This window comes from Acomys minous (genome assembly GCF_964271855.1).
Source record: "Acomys minous genome assembly, chromosome: 13".
Lineage (NCBI taxonomy): Eukaryota > Metazoa > Chordata > Mammalia > Rodentia > Muridae > Acomys > Acomys minous.
In genome coordinates this window covers 27,245,233-27,261,647 of record NC_140495.1, presented here as the reverse complement: position 1 = coordinate 27,261,647, position 16,415 = coordinate 27,245,233, and the positions used below count along the sequence as shown (strand labels likewise).

The following is a 16,415-nucleotide window of genomic DNA, read 5'->3' as shown; positions in this document are numbered from 1 at the left end:
CCAATTATAGAAGTGGGAGATTGATGAAAATGTGCCAGTCATTAATTTAGACCTAAGCATCAAAGACCTGATGGAATTGTAGCAGCATCTTGAATCACGTCTAGACTATATGCTAGAAGTCACGATTATTGAAATAGAAAGGCTAGTAGACTAATTCAGGATTGGCATATACAAAAACCCTCCAAGGAGAATTATAGGGGAACTCTTGAGGGATGGTTGTAAAAGACATATGCAATTAGATTCGACACTAACCGTAAAATAGCTTTTCTCTGGCTTAGGAAAAACATAATGAAATGCTGCTAAAGCTTCACATCAGAGTTTCACTCTGAGGGTGGATTAGAAAACCAGTTAGGACAGGTTAAAAACACTTTAACACTGATGATTGGCTGAGCAGGGCCAGAGTTGTGACAGATTATCGAATTTTGGCAACAAAACAGATTAAAGATATTGATTTAGCTGTCCCTCCTTATGGAAATATGACAAAACTGTTTTTGCAGAGCCTCAAGGGCCACTGTGAAGGCCTTGGGGCCTCAGGAAAGAGTCAAGAGAGGCCACCGCCGCCCAGCGGTCCACGTGGCAGCAGGCAGTGTGACCGCTGACCCGGCGTTTTATCATAGGGCAGACAGCAGGTGGAGAGGTCGAGCAAAGAACAAGTGAAGTCGGAAGATCAGGCCATGAGGACATGACTGGGTTAGGAGGTCACTGATAAAAGCTGGATCTTTTTGCTATTCTGCTGGCTTTGCAGGGCATGTGTTTGGACTGGAAAAAAAAAAAATCAATCAATGCCAGCTCTCCCTGACTGGAGGGCCTGGGACTTTGTGAGGGTTCATGTAGTCCGCTGTGACAGCTGGCTGTTTGGCAGGGATCTGATCCGTCTTTTCGAAGAACACAGTTCCCATGTCCCAAAGGTCACCTGAGAATAGTGTCCCAGTTAAGAGTTCAGCTTTCCTTCCTTTTTTTCTTTCCTCCTTTCCCTCCTCTCCCTCTCTCCCTCCCTCAGTTTTTTCCTCCTTCCCATTTGGCATACCTCCTTACGTGCTAGAGAGCAAAACCCAGGGCCTTGTACATTCGAGGCAAATGCTCATCACTGAAATGTGATTTCCAGCCTTAACTTTTTCTACCTTTCACAGGAGAAGAAACTCAGTGAGGTAAAAGAATCCTAAACCGAGGCTATAGACGGCAGCCAGGGAAAGCGGATGGCAAGTGATGGTTTGGAGCATCTACTGTATGTCAAGCCCTTGGCATTTTACGCGGAGCTCCACTCTCCTTGTAACGATTGCTCCCATTTAATTGTGGAAACTGTGGGTGCCCCACCTTCACAGCCAGCAGCGGAGAGAGGATGAATTCCTAAGCGCAAGTGCTACGATGTGAGTGTAAGTCTGTCTGTCTGGCGGCTCCTCTAGGGGTGCTCCCCTATCATTACAACTATGCTCCTCCACTTTCAAGGGCCACCCAAACTGAGACCCTTCCCACGGTCGGTACCCTTATAAACAGCGTTTTCTACATTTGAATCGAGGAAATGTCCGGTTTTGAGACTTTCCAGAATTAAGCCCCCTGGGTTAGCTACCAATGCTGTTACTTCCGGTGTGGATCGGTTTTGCTGTCCCGACTGCTCCAGCCAGCATCCTGTCCTCGCGCAGTCCAGCGTCTTTCACCAGCAGTCCAATTAGGAAAATGGTTGCAGCTCTCAGCCCTCCCTCCCCTGGGGGGTTTCCTTTCCCGGGCCATTAGAATAATGAGTCACGTGGTCTTCCCTTAGGTGATAGGCGGGGGAGGGGGGGAGCAAAAAACAGCCAGTAGATCTCTTCAGAGAGATCCTCATAAGCACCTTGAAAATACTGGGGGAGGGGGAAATGGAGGCTACAGGACCACACGGCACACGCTGCCATTTGGAAATGCAGTAAATCAACTGACCAGTTTCTAGATATTTCTATTTCTTTCACAACTTTAATCTCGTTTTTTTCCCCAGAGTTTAAAATAAACACACACACACACACACACACACACACACACACACACGTCGCAGACCTATTAAGAAAAGCTACAGGATGAAACTGCAGTCATTAAAGCCACCTTAAAGAATCCTGTCAGCTCTAAATTTAGGTTTCCCTTGTAAACCTAGGCCTAATCTCAGATTAAACAAAGTAAATGGCAGTTAAGTAGCCAGCCTCTTCACGAGCTTGCTTCACCTCAGCCAGGCTTTCCTAATTTGCAGTTCCCAAAGTTGCCTTCCAGCCGAGGAGAGGGAAAGGGAAGACTTAGTCCATCCAAACAGCCATTCTGTAATTACAGGATTCGGGTTTTGAGTCACTTCACTTAATCTTTGCATGACCCAGAATTCAACTCAGAAGATTAAAAGAACAACATTTCTTATTCTATTTATGAAAACTGGCGTCTCAGCTGGAGTTAGGTTAGCTGAGAGGAAGGGAGCAGGAGCGTAAGTTGTTAGGGAAAGTAGCACATTTTTATCCCAAGGCTTTGAGAAACATTAGTTGTATCCTCTCACTGTTATAATAAGTAATACATGTGTTTCTAGATTTGTACAGGACATAATATCCCGAAGGTGAGCCATGGGGGGAGAAACACACCGCCCACGGACTAACCCCAGAAGCTTATCAGATTTAAATGAAAGATTGATGATGATTCTGAGTTTAAATTTTAATGTTCAAGCTACCTATTAAATTTTACATGACAAGGCTGTGGGCTCCTCTGTAAATCAGTAAAATCGATTATGCTCTCATGGCTTTTATAAGATGAAAAGTATGTGGACTTTACCATGCTTTCCTTGAGAGGAGAACCTCCACTTCTTCTGTTCACTATCATTTCCCAAAATTTTATTTATGAGGAGATTTTTATGAGCAGTTAACATGTATGATATTTCGTACATGCCACATTAAAATTCTATTCTGCTAATCGTCTTCCCCCCCCCACCTCTATACGTTTCTGATAACCACTGGATTTGCTGAAACAAAGCTCTGTAGTAACTAGATATACTCAAGGTCCAGGAAACAGTCCTCAACTTTTAATTATGTTGAAATGTATCCGCTCCCTGTGAAGGGAGCATCAAGACAGCTGGACAGGGCTCTGAGGAAAGAGTGCACAGTAATCACAGCTATGCACCTTCCTTGTAAATAAATGTTTAGTGTCTGTTGATCCAACACCGTAGTTACTGCGCCAGCCAATTCCCCAAAGGCAAGTTACAATTCCCAGGAGCCCTCGGTGGTGAAGCCCGTTTCTCAGGCGAGTTAGCGACTGTGGAGAAGGGAAATGATGTTTTCTGAGTTTCAAGTGGACAAGGGAGACTGAGGCCCCTGAAAAGCCGCCCAGAAGCAGGGCCGGTGGCATTTATTTCCCCCAGGATTCTGGCATCAATGCTTCTATTGATCTTGTCATCCCCCACCTCTGGGGAGTGGGGTGGGGCAGGTATTTCGGAAAAATACAAATGTAAATACTCTACACTCATGCCACCAAATTGTATTTCCATAAATGTATGAGGTGGAGTTTTTAGTACCTAGGCTGTTCAGACATGTGGTGTATTTGTAGTCAAGAAATGAAAGATGCCACAGCAGAAATAAAGCCTCCAACGTGATCACAGGTACTCATTAAAACATTGCAAAATAAGCAAGAATTTTAATTAACTCAGAATTAGAATTTAAGAGATAAGTTATATGATCAGTATGAAACAATTTAATACTTTATTTTCTTTGTGTTGGCAGAGGTATATTTTAATTAAGAGAAAATTCTGTGTCTTACTCATAATTTTTTTTAAAAAAAAGATTTTATTATGTATACAGTGTTTCACCTCCATGTGTACTTGCACACCAGAAGAGGGCACCAGATCTCAGTATGGATGGTTGTAAGCCACCATATGGTTGCTGGGAATTGAACTTAGGACCTTTGGAAGAACAGCCAGTGTTCTTAACCTCTGAGCCATCTCTCCAGCCCTTATTCCTAAATTTCTAAATTTCTTGTTTTGTTTTGCTTTGTTCTTCAGTGCTTGAAATTGAACCCAGAGCCAGGCGAGCACTCTACCACCGGGATACACTTCTCAGTCTTCCCCAACCTCAACACTTTTTATTTTAGGACAAGGCATCACTAAGTTGCCGGTCTGGCCCTCGATTTTCTACATAACTGCTGGTGCTCGGTTGGACCGTGACATCCCCCTGTGCCATCTTCCCTCAAATCTGGGATTATAGGCATAGATCATCGTGCCCAAATTGGATTAATGTTGTAGGCACATCAATTTATCTAGAAAGGACATTCTAAAGAGCATTGGTCATATACACAGATGAGTGGATAAAGAATGATATGTGCAGCACAGATGGCTCAGTGGTTAAGAGCACTGGCTGCTCTTCCAGAGGTCCTGAGTTCAATTCCCGGCAACCACAGGGTGGCTCACAACCATCTATAATGTGATCTAATGCTCTTTTCTGGCATGCAGATGTACATGCAAATAAAACACTCATATACATTGAATAAATAAATAGAATGTGTAATATATATATACAGAATGTATATATGCATTTGTAGTATATATGTACAGAACAGAATTTTATTCAGTCATAAAAATGAAACCTCTCTATCTGTAGGAAAATAATGTAGCTGAAGGTCACTATGACTCGGGCATGTGACATGTTTTTTTCGATATGCAAAACCTAGATTTGTGTGTGTGTGTGTGTGTGTGTGTGTGTGTGTGTGTGTGTGTGATGAATCTAGACAGGACCATGAGAGGGGATGAACAGATCTTAGAGGGCTATTGAGACCATCAAAAGATAGGCAGTGGGAAGGGAGGGTAGGCAGCTAAGAATAAAGTATGCATGAAAATGCCAGCGTGAAACCTATTACTTCGTACGACAGCTTTAAAAATTGAAGTGAATATATAAGCAGCAACAATTCATTATGTTAGGATGGTTTTTTTTTTCTAATTTCAAATGTAAGATTTGATTCTTTCCCCCAAGTCACTCACACTATTTCCTCCTCCATAAAACCCAATATTTGGAAAATACAGCTGTATGCTGCCTGTTTAACTTTTATAGAATTCTTTTTTCAATATAAGTCTTTTACTGTCCCCCAAAGACACCCAGATCATACTTATAACTCAGGGTCTTGTTTCTGGAGCTGCGTGGCCTAGGTCACACACATTAGACTGCTGCACTGTTCCCTTTCCAGGACCATCCAAACCCTTTCTGATAGCCTGGTGTTTTTAACTGTTGTGTGGTGTGCTTCAATCAGAGCCGCTGAACTTGAAACAAGTTCAATATCATTTCCTTCAAGGGTTAATTCATCCTTCTGGGCTTGAGAGACAGGAGAAGCAACACCTGGCCTCATCCAAACCAAACCCTACGGATGTATTTTTCACCCAAGAAATTTCAAATGTCAACTGAAGACCCATTCTTCTGAGTGACGTGACGTTGATGGGGAAGTGAGCATACACAGCCATCTTCCTGTAACAGATGCCTAGAGTGATACCCTTGATCATGTTCTGTGCATGACTGCAAATGGCTCTGACAGTGGCCAGCTCCTTTCTGTTTCCCCACCATTTGTCAACACAGAGCCTCTTTTTCTTTTCAAGAAGATTCAGCTCTGCATTGGTGTGATTGAAGTCCCTCCACAGAGTTCCCCTGGGGCCCTTCACGATGACTGTGTGCCCTTCAGAGTGACGGCAACAGTTTCACTCTGAAAATGGTCTTCTTTCTCTCAGTAGATAGGGCAAAGAGCAATTTTATGGAATTTTAATGATACATAAACACTTGCTGGGCATCAAATATTACAAAGTGTGTAATGGAAAAACATTAACCCTGCCCCCATAACTCCACTGCCCCTCCACCCCCAGAAACTTAACTTCTACACTTGGTTGTACTACAAGTCTCCCACAAGCAAAATTCTTTCTTGTAAAGGTTGTGTTTTAGTACATCAGAATCAAATCACCCACAGTATTCTATTACTATTGGCCAGGACTCTTGACTGCAAGCAACAGAAACAGGTTCATGAACCCAAGAAGGCTTCAAGAATAGCTGAACCTAGGAAGGTACCCAGCACCTAGTCTGACTTTAACTTCTGTTTAATTCTTTGTCATTCTGAGGCAAATCTCCCTCTGGCTCACATGGTGCTTTGTTTTGTTTTGTTTTTTTAATTCCCCCAGAGTGAAAGGCAGACTGGAATACCTTTCTTTCAGTAGGATTGATATAACTTCTAAATGTTTTATGCTTAGAGACTCTAGCTGAATCAAATGCCCGTGGCCCAGAGTTGACTCAAACTGACATGACCAGGATTGCCCTGTGGTGAATAAAAGCACTCACCATAGGATTAACAAGGCCTGACCTGGCAACAGATCACGGCTGCGTGCACCGCGTCATGTTTCCTTCACTCACCAGAGTGTATCATAGACATTCGTCCACGCGAAGGAGTCAGTGTGAAGGTAACGTTAGTTACAGCAGAATAAAACCGTACTCCCTGTAACTCTCTGTAAATACCCACAAATGCATCCTTCCATTACTGGCGGCTGTTCAGTTGTCTTTCCCTCACCGTCTGCAGAGTCTTAGAATATGAACATTTGCTGCAGGAGACAGTTATGATATGTGTGGTGGTTTCAAATAGAATGGCCACCATAGGCTCAGAGATTTGAATGCTTGGTCGCCAAGGAGGGGCACTTAGGAAGAATGTGGATGGCCTTGTTAGAGGAAGTGTGTCACAGGGGCTGGGCTTTAGGGTTCCAAATGCTCAAGCCAGGCCCAGTGTGTTTCTCTCTCCCTGTCCATCCACATGGAGAACTCTCAGCTACCAACCTCTCCAGCACCGTGTCTGCCTGCGTGCCGCCATGCTTCCCGCCGTGACGATAATGGACTTAATCTCTGAAACTGTGAGCCAGCCCCAACGAAATGCTTTCTTTTATAAGAGTTGCCCTGGTCATGATGTCTCTTCACAGCAACAGAACGCTGACCAAGACAGTATGGTTTAGGCTCAGATGTGTCCAGTCTTTTGACATTGTGACAAAATATTGTCATCTGCAAGGCTCATGCTCAAGAGCCACACAATAGAGGGATATATATATATATATATATATATATATATATATATATATATATATATATATTTTTTTTTTTTTTTTTTTTTTTAACAAATCACCAAAAGAAATCTTACAACATTTTAAGTACATTTGTGATTTTTGTGTTAGACCACATTCAGAGCTATCCCTGAGAACACACAGCCCACAGGCTATGGGTTGAACACACCTGGTAGGGCATTTTTTTTTTTTTCTGTAATAGCGATCTGGAAAGCAGGGATGAAAGATCAAAGGACAGACATTATTACACTCAATATTTTTGCTTTGGTTATATTTCAAACCTCCTGTTATACCCCAATCAAGTATGAAGTGAGAACACTGATTTCCTTGTATTTTCTTGTTGTTTTGGATTTTTTGTTTTTGTTTTTTGTTTTTTTGTTGTTGGTTGGTTGGTTTTGTTTTTGTTTTTGTTTTTGTTTTTTGAGACAGTGTTTCTCTGTGTAGCCTTGGCTGCCCTGGACTTGCTTTGTAGACCAGGCTGGCTTTGAACTCACAGAGATCTCTTGGCCTCTGCCTCCTGAGTGCTGGCTGAGTGCACTAGCGCGTGTGGCTTCTTAAAGCTTTCTTTATGCATGCAGGCATTTATAGGAATTCCCGGAACAAATAACGCTTTGCCTTGTTGTCCCTTTGTGTCACTGTCTTTCCCTTCTCCCTTGTCACCGTAACTCTTTTGTCTCACACCTCCTCTTCCCCTTCTTGTCTTCTCACACAACAGTAGGCAGGCCTCAAGTTTTGACTTGGAGCTGATATTGATGTAGAAGAAACACAAAGCAACAGAATTAATGTTCTAATTAAGGATTTCTAGTACACTGGCTCAGGAGACATTAAATCACACAAAACAGAATTAAGCTAAGGGAGCACTCCCAGATATCTCAAGGATAGGTAGTCTGCTAACCAGGCTGGCTAGAGAGATGCTAAGATATAAACATTTGTTCCCCAGGATTGACCGGCCTTAGGCCATGTTCCCAAAGAACATGCCTCTAACAGACAGCTCAAAGGGACAGCACAGGGTCACAACCAATGCTAAGTTCTGCTGTGCCACAGGCACAGTCCTCTTCTTGAGAGAAGCATAACTCTGCCAGGTCAGCATGTTGGCCCCAGATAACAACTATATGAAAAGAGCAACACTGGTGTATGTAAGAAATAATTCTGCCAATAGTTTTGTTGTGTATATCTCCCATCTGCCCAAGCGCCAGATGTCCAGTCTCCTGTCTCTGTTTAAATTGTTCAAAGTGTAACCTGGGCCTGGGACTTGGATGAGATTAGGCATGACAGTGTATATGGAATGTGTACACCTAAAATCTTCTATTCAAGGCCAGCCCTTCTTTGGGTATTAGCCAGAGCTGGACCAGCACTATTGAAGATCATTTCCTTCATAAATGTCTAAGTGTGTGGAATGATTTCTCACTGGGAAGGCATATTATTTCTTTAACAATATAATCTTATTTTTTAGTATAAATTATGTAAATGTTTTTACATTTATCTTCTTCATAAGAAGGAAGGATGAACATACACACAGACATACACACACATGTCTATGAAACATAGGTCCTCCTCTTAAAAACATTAAATACATTAGGAGGAAAGAGCACCATGATCAATAACCAACACAAAGAGTAGCTATCATTAAAGCACTCAGATAGAAAGTATAATAATTATGTTAATAATTTTAGAAAAATGTACAGCAATTTTGAAAATATGAGCAAGTAGTAAAAAGTTATGCTTAAATGTCAGAGAAACATATTGTACTTTACTTTGACACAGGGTCTCATGTATCACAGGCTAGCCTTGAACCTCTGCTCCTGGGCCTGTAGTGAGGCAAAGCATTATGCAGAAAGGGCATATAAAGAGCAACTGCTCACCCCATGGCTTCCAAGACTCAGGGGAAAGAGACAGCAGGAAGGGGCCTGGGCAGATAGAAAATATACCTCCTCCCAGTTAGGCCCCACCTCTTTCCAGTTAGGCCCCACCTCTTTCCTGTTAGACCCCACCTCCTTCCAGTTAGGCCCCACCTCCTTCCTGTTAGGCCTCACCTCCTTCCTGTTAGGCTTCACCTCCTTTCTTTTAGGCCCCACCTCCTTCCAGTTAGGCCCCACCTCTTAAAGTTTCTACTGCTTCCCAAAAGAGCACCATCAACTGGGGACCAAACCTCCAATCCACCAGGCCTCTGGGGACATTTCATACCCAAACTGTAGCAGTGACAAAGCCATTAGAATGTATCCAAAGTAAGCTTGAGTGTGTGCTTAGACCGTGTGGGGATACCACCACATAGATTCATGCCTTGACGACTCTGTGAATTAGACCTCCGCCTAGAACGGCTGTCTCCTGAGACTTAGAGTGATGCCTTATTCCAATACACACCACTGGGAGGGGGAATCTCCTGGCCCTGTCAGAATTAGATTTGTTCATTCGGGGTGTAGACCACAGACAACCCAACAGGCTAGGCTTACAAAGCTGACAGTACTGACGTAGAACTGGTGGAGAGCTTAGAGAACAAATAATTGGAAAAGAATAACCCAGCCGAGGCTTCTTCTCACCTGCCCGCCTTCCCACCACCCTGCCACAAATAAAGATGCGGGGGTCGGGTGGGTGCGGGGGGAGTGTCATGCTGAGCTTGAGTCAGTTCTGAGTCCTCCCTGGAACCTAGTCACCACGTGATTATTTCCAGCCAAACTACTAACCAGCAGTGGAGGCAGGGGGCCAAGTTCAGCAGCGCACACGTCCTGTTCTAAGAGTCTGTTATTGCTTAAACCACCTGAGACCACACACTGCCCACACTCCCGTATCAGTCAGGGATACTCTCTCTGCCTAGTAACCGAAAGCCCTATTTAGATGGACTCAGACAACAATATTTCGGCTAATAGTTCCACTGGGGGTTCTCAAGTTTAAGCAATAAAAAAAAAAAAAATGATTCTGACTGATATAAGGCACTAGCAAATTGTTACAGGGCTAATCCAAGGATGGCAGGCAAGGCTCTTCATAGAAGCCATCTGGTAAACAACAGTGCTGATGGTCAGGGTGCTGTCTTGCATCCCTAGCTGCGGCTACTAATAGCCATTCCTTCAAGTCCCCACAAGAGCACTACTGCAGCCACGGCTGCGGCCCCACCACGATGAATCCTCACTTCTTAGCTGCTCCGTTTCACTAGCTCAGGACTCACAGAGCCTTGGGGGATGGGGGCGGGGTCTGATGGAGAAGTAGACAGGTGTGTGCCCTTGACCTGGTGGGAAAGCAACCGGGTCTGTGGCTATCTATCTGGCCCTGGCAGTTTCTACGCTGGGAAGCTTTCCTGCCTCGGGGACAAGCATGTGGTAAGGCTGAGGTGTCAGAAGCAGCCCAGGCCTCACAGCTGCACCCTATCATGGAGCAGGCTGGCCTCGAACTCAGAGATCCACTTGCCTCTGCTTCCTGAGGGCTGGGATTAAAGGCGTGCACCACCATGCCTGGCTTTTAATTAATTTCTTTACCTCTTTCTTCCTTCCTACCTTCAATCTGTAATATGACTGATATAGATGGTTTTTCAAAAGGACACACTTCTTCAAAAGTGCGACTGGCCCTTCTTACTGCCCAAACTAATGCCCTCTGGGTAAACTGATCCTATTCTTTGTAACTGCTATTTTACCCTATTAAGTATTCAGAAAATTATTGCAGTAACCAAGGACAATATAAGTAGTAAACACTGAACTCCTACTCTGATCTAGCCAATGGACAGGACGTTCTCCACAGTTATGTGGAGAGCAGGGACTGACTCTGACATGAACTCTGGTGCCCCATATTTGACCACCTCCCCTTGGTGGGGAGGCCTGATGGCGCTCAAAGAAAGAATAAGCAGGCTACCAAGATGAGACTTGATAGCCTATGACCATATAGTAGGGGAGGAGGTCCCCGTCGGTCATAGACCTAGGGGAGGGGAATAGGGTGAAAGCAGGAGGGAGGGAGGAACAGGAGGATACAAGTGATGGGATAACAATTGAGTTGTAATCTGAATAAATTAAAATTTAAAAATATTTTTAAAAGACTCTGAAAAAAAAAACAAGTATTCGGTAAATTGAACTGTAAGAGAAGTGCTGAGAGAGACCAAGCCTGTGTAACTAACTCCCGCGTCGCATGGAAATGACCACAGGAGAGAACTTGTTTCCAGAAGTCTTTGTGCACAGGGAGTTAAATAGTAACTGGCTTAAAAAGTTAACTAGAAATCTTGCCAAAGCACAACTTTATGGATCCGAGTGTCTGTTTCACAAGTTGTTTATGGTTAGTTCAGTGAATGGTGAAAAATTTCCCTTCATTCCAGAGGCTCAAAATAAGGGAAGAAGTTCTGCTCCTCTGATGGAAAGTGGACTGGCTTGCTCTGTGGGTGTGGCAGAGGGGTGATTGACAGCTCCACATCTACTTGTATCCATCCCCTTTGCAATGGGACTTTGCACTTTGTCTCTCTTACAGTGAGTCCTGTGACTGGGCCTGGCCATATGCCTTTGCTTTGACCAGCAGTGCAAGACAGAAGTAAAGACTCGCTGGGTCCAAGGCCAGGCCAGAGAAACCCTGGGCACTCTAATCTCTCGGCCCTTGAACAATATATTTTATTACCACATGCCTCTGAGACTTTAACTGTGTTTTCTCATAGAAATTTTTAGCTGATCTTGCTAGGCTCACACACCTTTAATCCCAGCACTCAGGGAGGCTAAGGCAAGCAGATCCTCTGCAAATTCAAGGCGAGCCAGGCCTACCTAGCAAGTTCCAGGGCAGCCAGGGCTACATAGAGAGACCCTGTCTCCAAAAGAAAATCAAAACAAAATAATCAGCCTACCTCAAAACTATTATATATGTATTTGTCATGTGTGTGAGAATTTAGTATACTGTATGAACACATGTGTGCAGGGACACACTCCCATGTGGGTAAGGATGCCAGAGGAGAACGTCTGGTGCCCTGCCTGATGGCGCTCTACCTCATTCCCTTGAAACAGGCTCTCTTCCTGAATCTGGAGCCAGACTGTCTGTCTGTCTGTCTCGCAGCAGTCCATCCCAGCACAGTGCTGAGGCCGCAGGTGTGCGTGCTATCCGGCCCGGGTTCTTATGTGGGTTCTTGGAATTTGAACTTCGGTTCTCATACTTACATAAGTGAGCACTCTTACTCACTGAACCATCTCTCTAGTCTTTTGAAAATATTCCTATTAGTTCTTCTATGAATTTTAGCTAAGAAATAAAAATTGGGCCAGGCCTGTACAGGTAAGCCTGTAATTCTAGCTGCTCAGGACGCTGTGGCAGGAAGACCACAAGTCCAAAGCTTGCCTACGCTGCAGCATGAGTTCAAGGCTGGCCTGGAAACCCAGTGTAGGAAGACTGGGGACGTAGCTCAGTGGACTGAAAGAAATAAGAAAGGACGGAAGAGGCAAAACTGGGACATCAGCAAGATGATAGATCTTTCTATCCGCAGAGTAATGATCAATCATCAGCTTTGACAACTACCCGAGGACAAGAAGCCTACAAAACTCCTCATAACTGTTAAGCGAAGCGCTGATTTAAAACGGCACTCAATGCCCATCTGTTAAAGGCATGGGTCCCCAGCTTGGTACTCTTGAGGGATCGTGAAAAATTTGAGGTGAGAGAGCTTCTGGTTCCTGGGGGTGAGCCCCCAAAGGAGAGAGTGTTCAACTGTGTTTCTGTAGAAAACATGGCTAGTCCGTATGTTCCTCTAACTGCTACATGCTGACACTTAGCTGAAGATGGGGACGTAAATAAGGCACACCTAGTCCTTGCTGGTGAGAAATGTACCATCTTACCCGGGGCAGCAGGGATGAACAGATACGTGAATAAACCAAGATGGCAATCCCAGTAGTGATAAAAAAAAAAAAAAAAAAACTAAACTAAAGAATATAAAGGGCAACCCTGCGCCCCCACATCCAAGCCTGATGTTGCACCAGAAACGAGGAGGAGATGTATTGATCTGCCGATCTATGTAAAATCTAAGCAAAAGCCAGAAAAACCCCTGGCACAGAGGAGGGACAGCTGTGGCTAGCTGTGGGCTAAGGGGAGCAAAGCAGAGAAAGCCGGTCGCAGTGGAGGCAGAGTTGCAACTGTTTCCTTTTTCTGACCACTGTCTCTGGCAGATAACTACCTGGCACCACCTTGAGGTAAGGCAGAAGTGGAGTAACCTCAGGGCAGGGCTGGGGTTGGTAAGAACTGGGTACATCTGGAGTCTGAACAGCGACACACACGGCCTTCCCGCACCCTAAAGGCTAGGGGATTACTGACTGGGACAAAATGGTAGGTAAAGGGCAGGAAATAGTGGCAGTGGCTCCCTGTGGGGCAAGCACACGGTGTCTCCATTTCTTCATCTGTAAAGTGAGGATTATACCTCCTCATTGGTTGTGATGACTCAGTGGAAAAAATACATGTAAGATGGTTGGAACTTGTGTGTACTTAAATTACCGTCCTGGGTTGTACATCCAGTCCACTCTCACACCGGTCTCTGAAGGGACAGGATGAGTGTCCTCCCTGTGGAGCTGCACATCAAAGCAGGCAGCTGAGTGAATGAGTGAAGTGCACACTCCAAAATACTATGGGTCATCTATGAGTGTACATATGTGTGAGGCAGGTGTACTCAGATCTTTAAAGCCAGAGTGGAACACACCCATAGCAACTAATACACCCATAGCAACCAGAATGAGGGCCTCTTTCACATCTATGAAAACATCCTAAAACACTCAGCAAGCCAAACACCTTGCATTTGATAACATCCAAGGGCATTCGTCTTTACATGCAATGAATGCGTATGTTGAAGGGCAGAGGATGGAGACAGAGACCAAGTTTGGATGCAGAAAATGTCCACAAAAGAAAAGGGATGGCTATAGCGTGTACTGAGGTGTGTGACTGAGTTTTCACTTGAGGCACAAGGAAATAAGGAATGGAAGGAGGGGGTCAGGAAGGAGCAGGGTAACTTAGTAGATAGTGTCTGGGCTGCAGGCGGGTGGTCAACGGTAAACAGAGAGGTCAGGGCAAGCCTCTTGGAGGTGATAGCATATAAGCTGACATTCACTGGATAGTCCAGTAATGGTCTAGGGATACGCCTTCCAGGCAGGCAGAAGAAATAGCATGTGCTGAGACCCTAAAACAGAAACACGGCATATTCAAAAATGGGGTGAGGGGAAGACAAGTCATGTGTGGTGAGAGCACAGTGACTGAGTAGACCCTATGCTCATGCGCACAAAGTCTACACGTGTAGGCGTACTTTTAAAAATCTATTTTTATTTTGGTTCCTTATATCTCTTTCCCTCCTTTCCAGCCCAATCCCTTCCAACACCCCAACACCAGGTAGCAGAGAAAGAAGGTTAGCGGGGAGAAGGGGCTACTTCCTGATATTTAGGGTCCTCGGGTTCTTTGGGGGGCAATTCCAATCTCCGTAGTCGGAATATTCAGCCAGCAACAGCATATGCAGCAGCAGCCTTCTCTTCCTCCTCCAACCATCTCCTCCAAGCAGTCTTCTCACAACCGTCATTTCTCTCTCTCTCTCTCTCCCTCTCTCTCTCTCTCTCTCTCTCTCTCTCTCTCTCTGGGTTCTCATATTTATACCCTCTCAGAGTCCGCACAAGGTTGTTTTCCAGCTGGCAAAGAGCATATTGCCCTCTCACGAGGCTGTGGACAAACTGGAACAGACCCCATATCCCACACCTGGGATTAAAACAAAACAAAAAAAAACATGTTTATATAACATAACCAAGTTTTTAAAGAAGCCAAAACTTCCACAACATCCATGTGTGGGTGTAGGACAGCTATTTCCTAGTAATTGCCAATTCCCAGGATGAAGGTCCTCTGAGGGCTTAGGGTGAGCTACCTTGTCACAGAGAAGTGGGAAATGAGCTCCAGGCAGCCTGAGAATGGAGGTTCCAGACTTCCAATTTCCACCCGCAGGGGCAGAAACGGTGGTGGGTGCAGGCTTGCCACTGCAGACTATACTAGCTGTCCCTACTGTGCGCCAACTTGCCACTGCTGATGGTTTGAATGAGAGTGGCCCCCATTGGACTCATATGCATGGGGCGCAGTTGGTGGGACTGTCTGGAGAGGATTAGGAGGCGTGGCCTTGTTGGAGGAAGTGTGTTACTAGGGACAGACTTTCAGTTTTTCAAAAGACTCCTGCCACTTCTTTCTCTTTTTTTTTAATATTTATTTATTTTTATATACATTGATACCTGTATGTATGTCTGTGTGAAGGTGCCAGATCTTCTAGAACTGGAATTACAGACAGTTGTGAGCTGCCACGTGGGTGCTTGGAACTGAACCAGGGTCCTCTAGAAGAGCAGCCAATGCTCTGAACCTCTGAGGCATCTCTACAGCCCTACTCTTGCCAGTTCAAGCATGCTCCCTGCTTTCGGCTTAGGGGTTTGAGATGTGAGCTCTCGGCTGCTGGCCTGTTGCTATGCTGCCACACTGCCCTGTCATAATTTCCTCTTATCCCTCCCTCTGCTACTGAAAGTCCAAAACAAACCCTTTCCTTTGCTCACGGTGTACTATGACAGAAGTAGAAAAATAACTAACACACCACTCTGCCTTCACCCTCTTAGGCTCTTCACTGGGATCCCTTTCCTGCCTACGCCTCTGGTGTCTGGGCTCTGGCTTTCCCAGAGACCAGCCAATCTTTTTCTAAAGCACATTTGATATAGATCAAAGCCCCAGTCTTCGCTCTGTCCTTAGGTGTCAGGCGAATGCAGCTGCCAAGCGCAGACCTGTCCCCCGCTGAAACAGAAACATAGGGCAGTGACAAGCTTGTTTCCAATCTGTGAAATGCCTGAGGATCCTGGTCTGTCTTGACTTCCATCTCTCCTTGTGCTTAGAAAAAGATCAAACCTACGGTGCCCATAAAATGATAGAGTTAGTTCACACACACTTACACGTATGCACGTATGCACACATGCACATACACAGGCTTAAAATAATTTTTAAAAAGGACTCTGCAGTTGGGCGTGGTGGTGCACACCTATAATCCTAGAACCCAGGGAGACGGAGGCAGGCAGATTCCTGAGTTCAAGCCCAGCCTGTCCTAATAAATAAATAAAAATTAAAAAGTACACTGTTTTCTCTGGTAAAATTTTGAACTAGAATTTATCTGTCTCAAAATAACCATAAGCATAGCCTTAATCCACACCATTTCGTGCTCACACACAAAAAAAATTATTGTTCTCACTAGGACTACCGTGAGTCATAATAGTAATATTTTCTTTCAGGTATGTACTGGTGTTTATATGAGAGGGTGGAGCTCAGGTGTGTGTTGCTAGAGATGCTGAGACGTGCTAGTGCCTGTGGAGGACAGGAGACAACCACAGTTACCATTCAGGAAGGCATCCATCTTGCTTTTTTAGGG

The 16,415-nt window shown here is 44.8% G+C and overlaps 1 pseudogene across 1 annotated transcript; it reads right to left on the bottom strand.

The window, feature by feature from the left end:
- Window positions 1–5,098: 5,098 nt before the first annotated feature.
- On the bottom strand, window positions 5,099–5,714 carry LOC311580804 (large ribosomal subunit protein uL6-like; annotated as a pseudogene). The gene has a single exon. The product of its transcript is annotated as a large ribosomal subunit protein uL6-like (transcript).
- Between the last annotated feature and the right edge of the window lie 10,701 nt (window positions 5,715–16,415).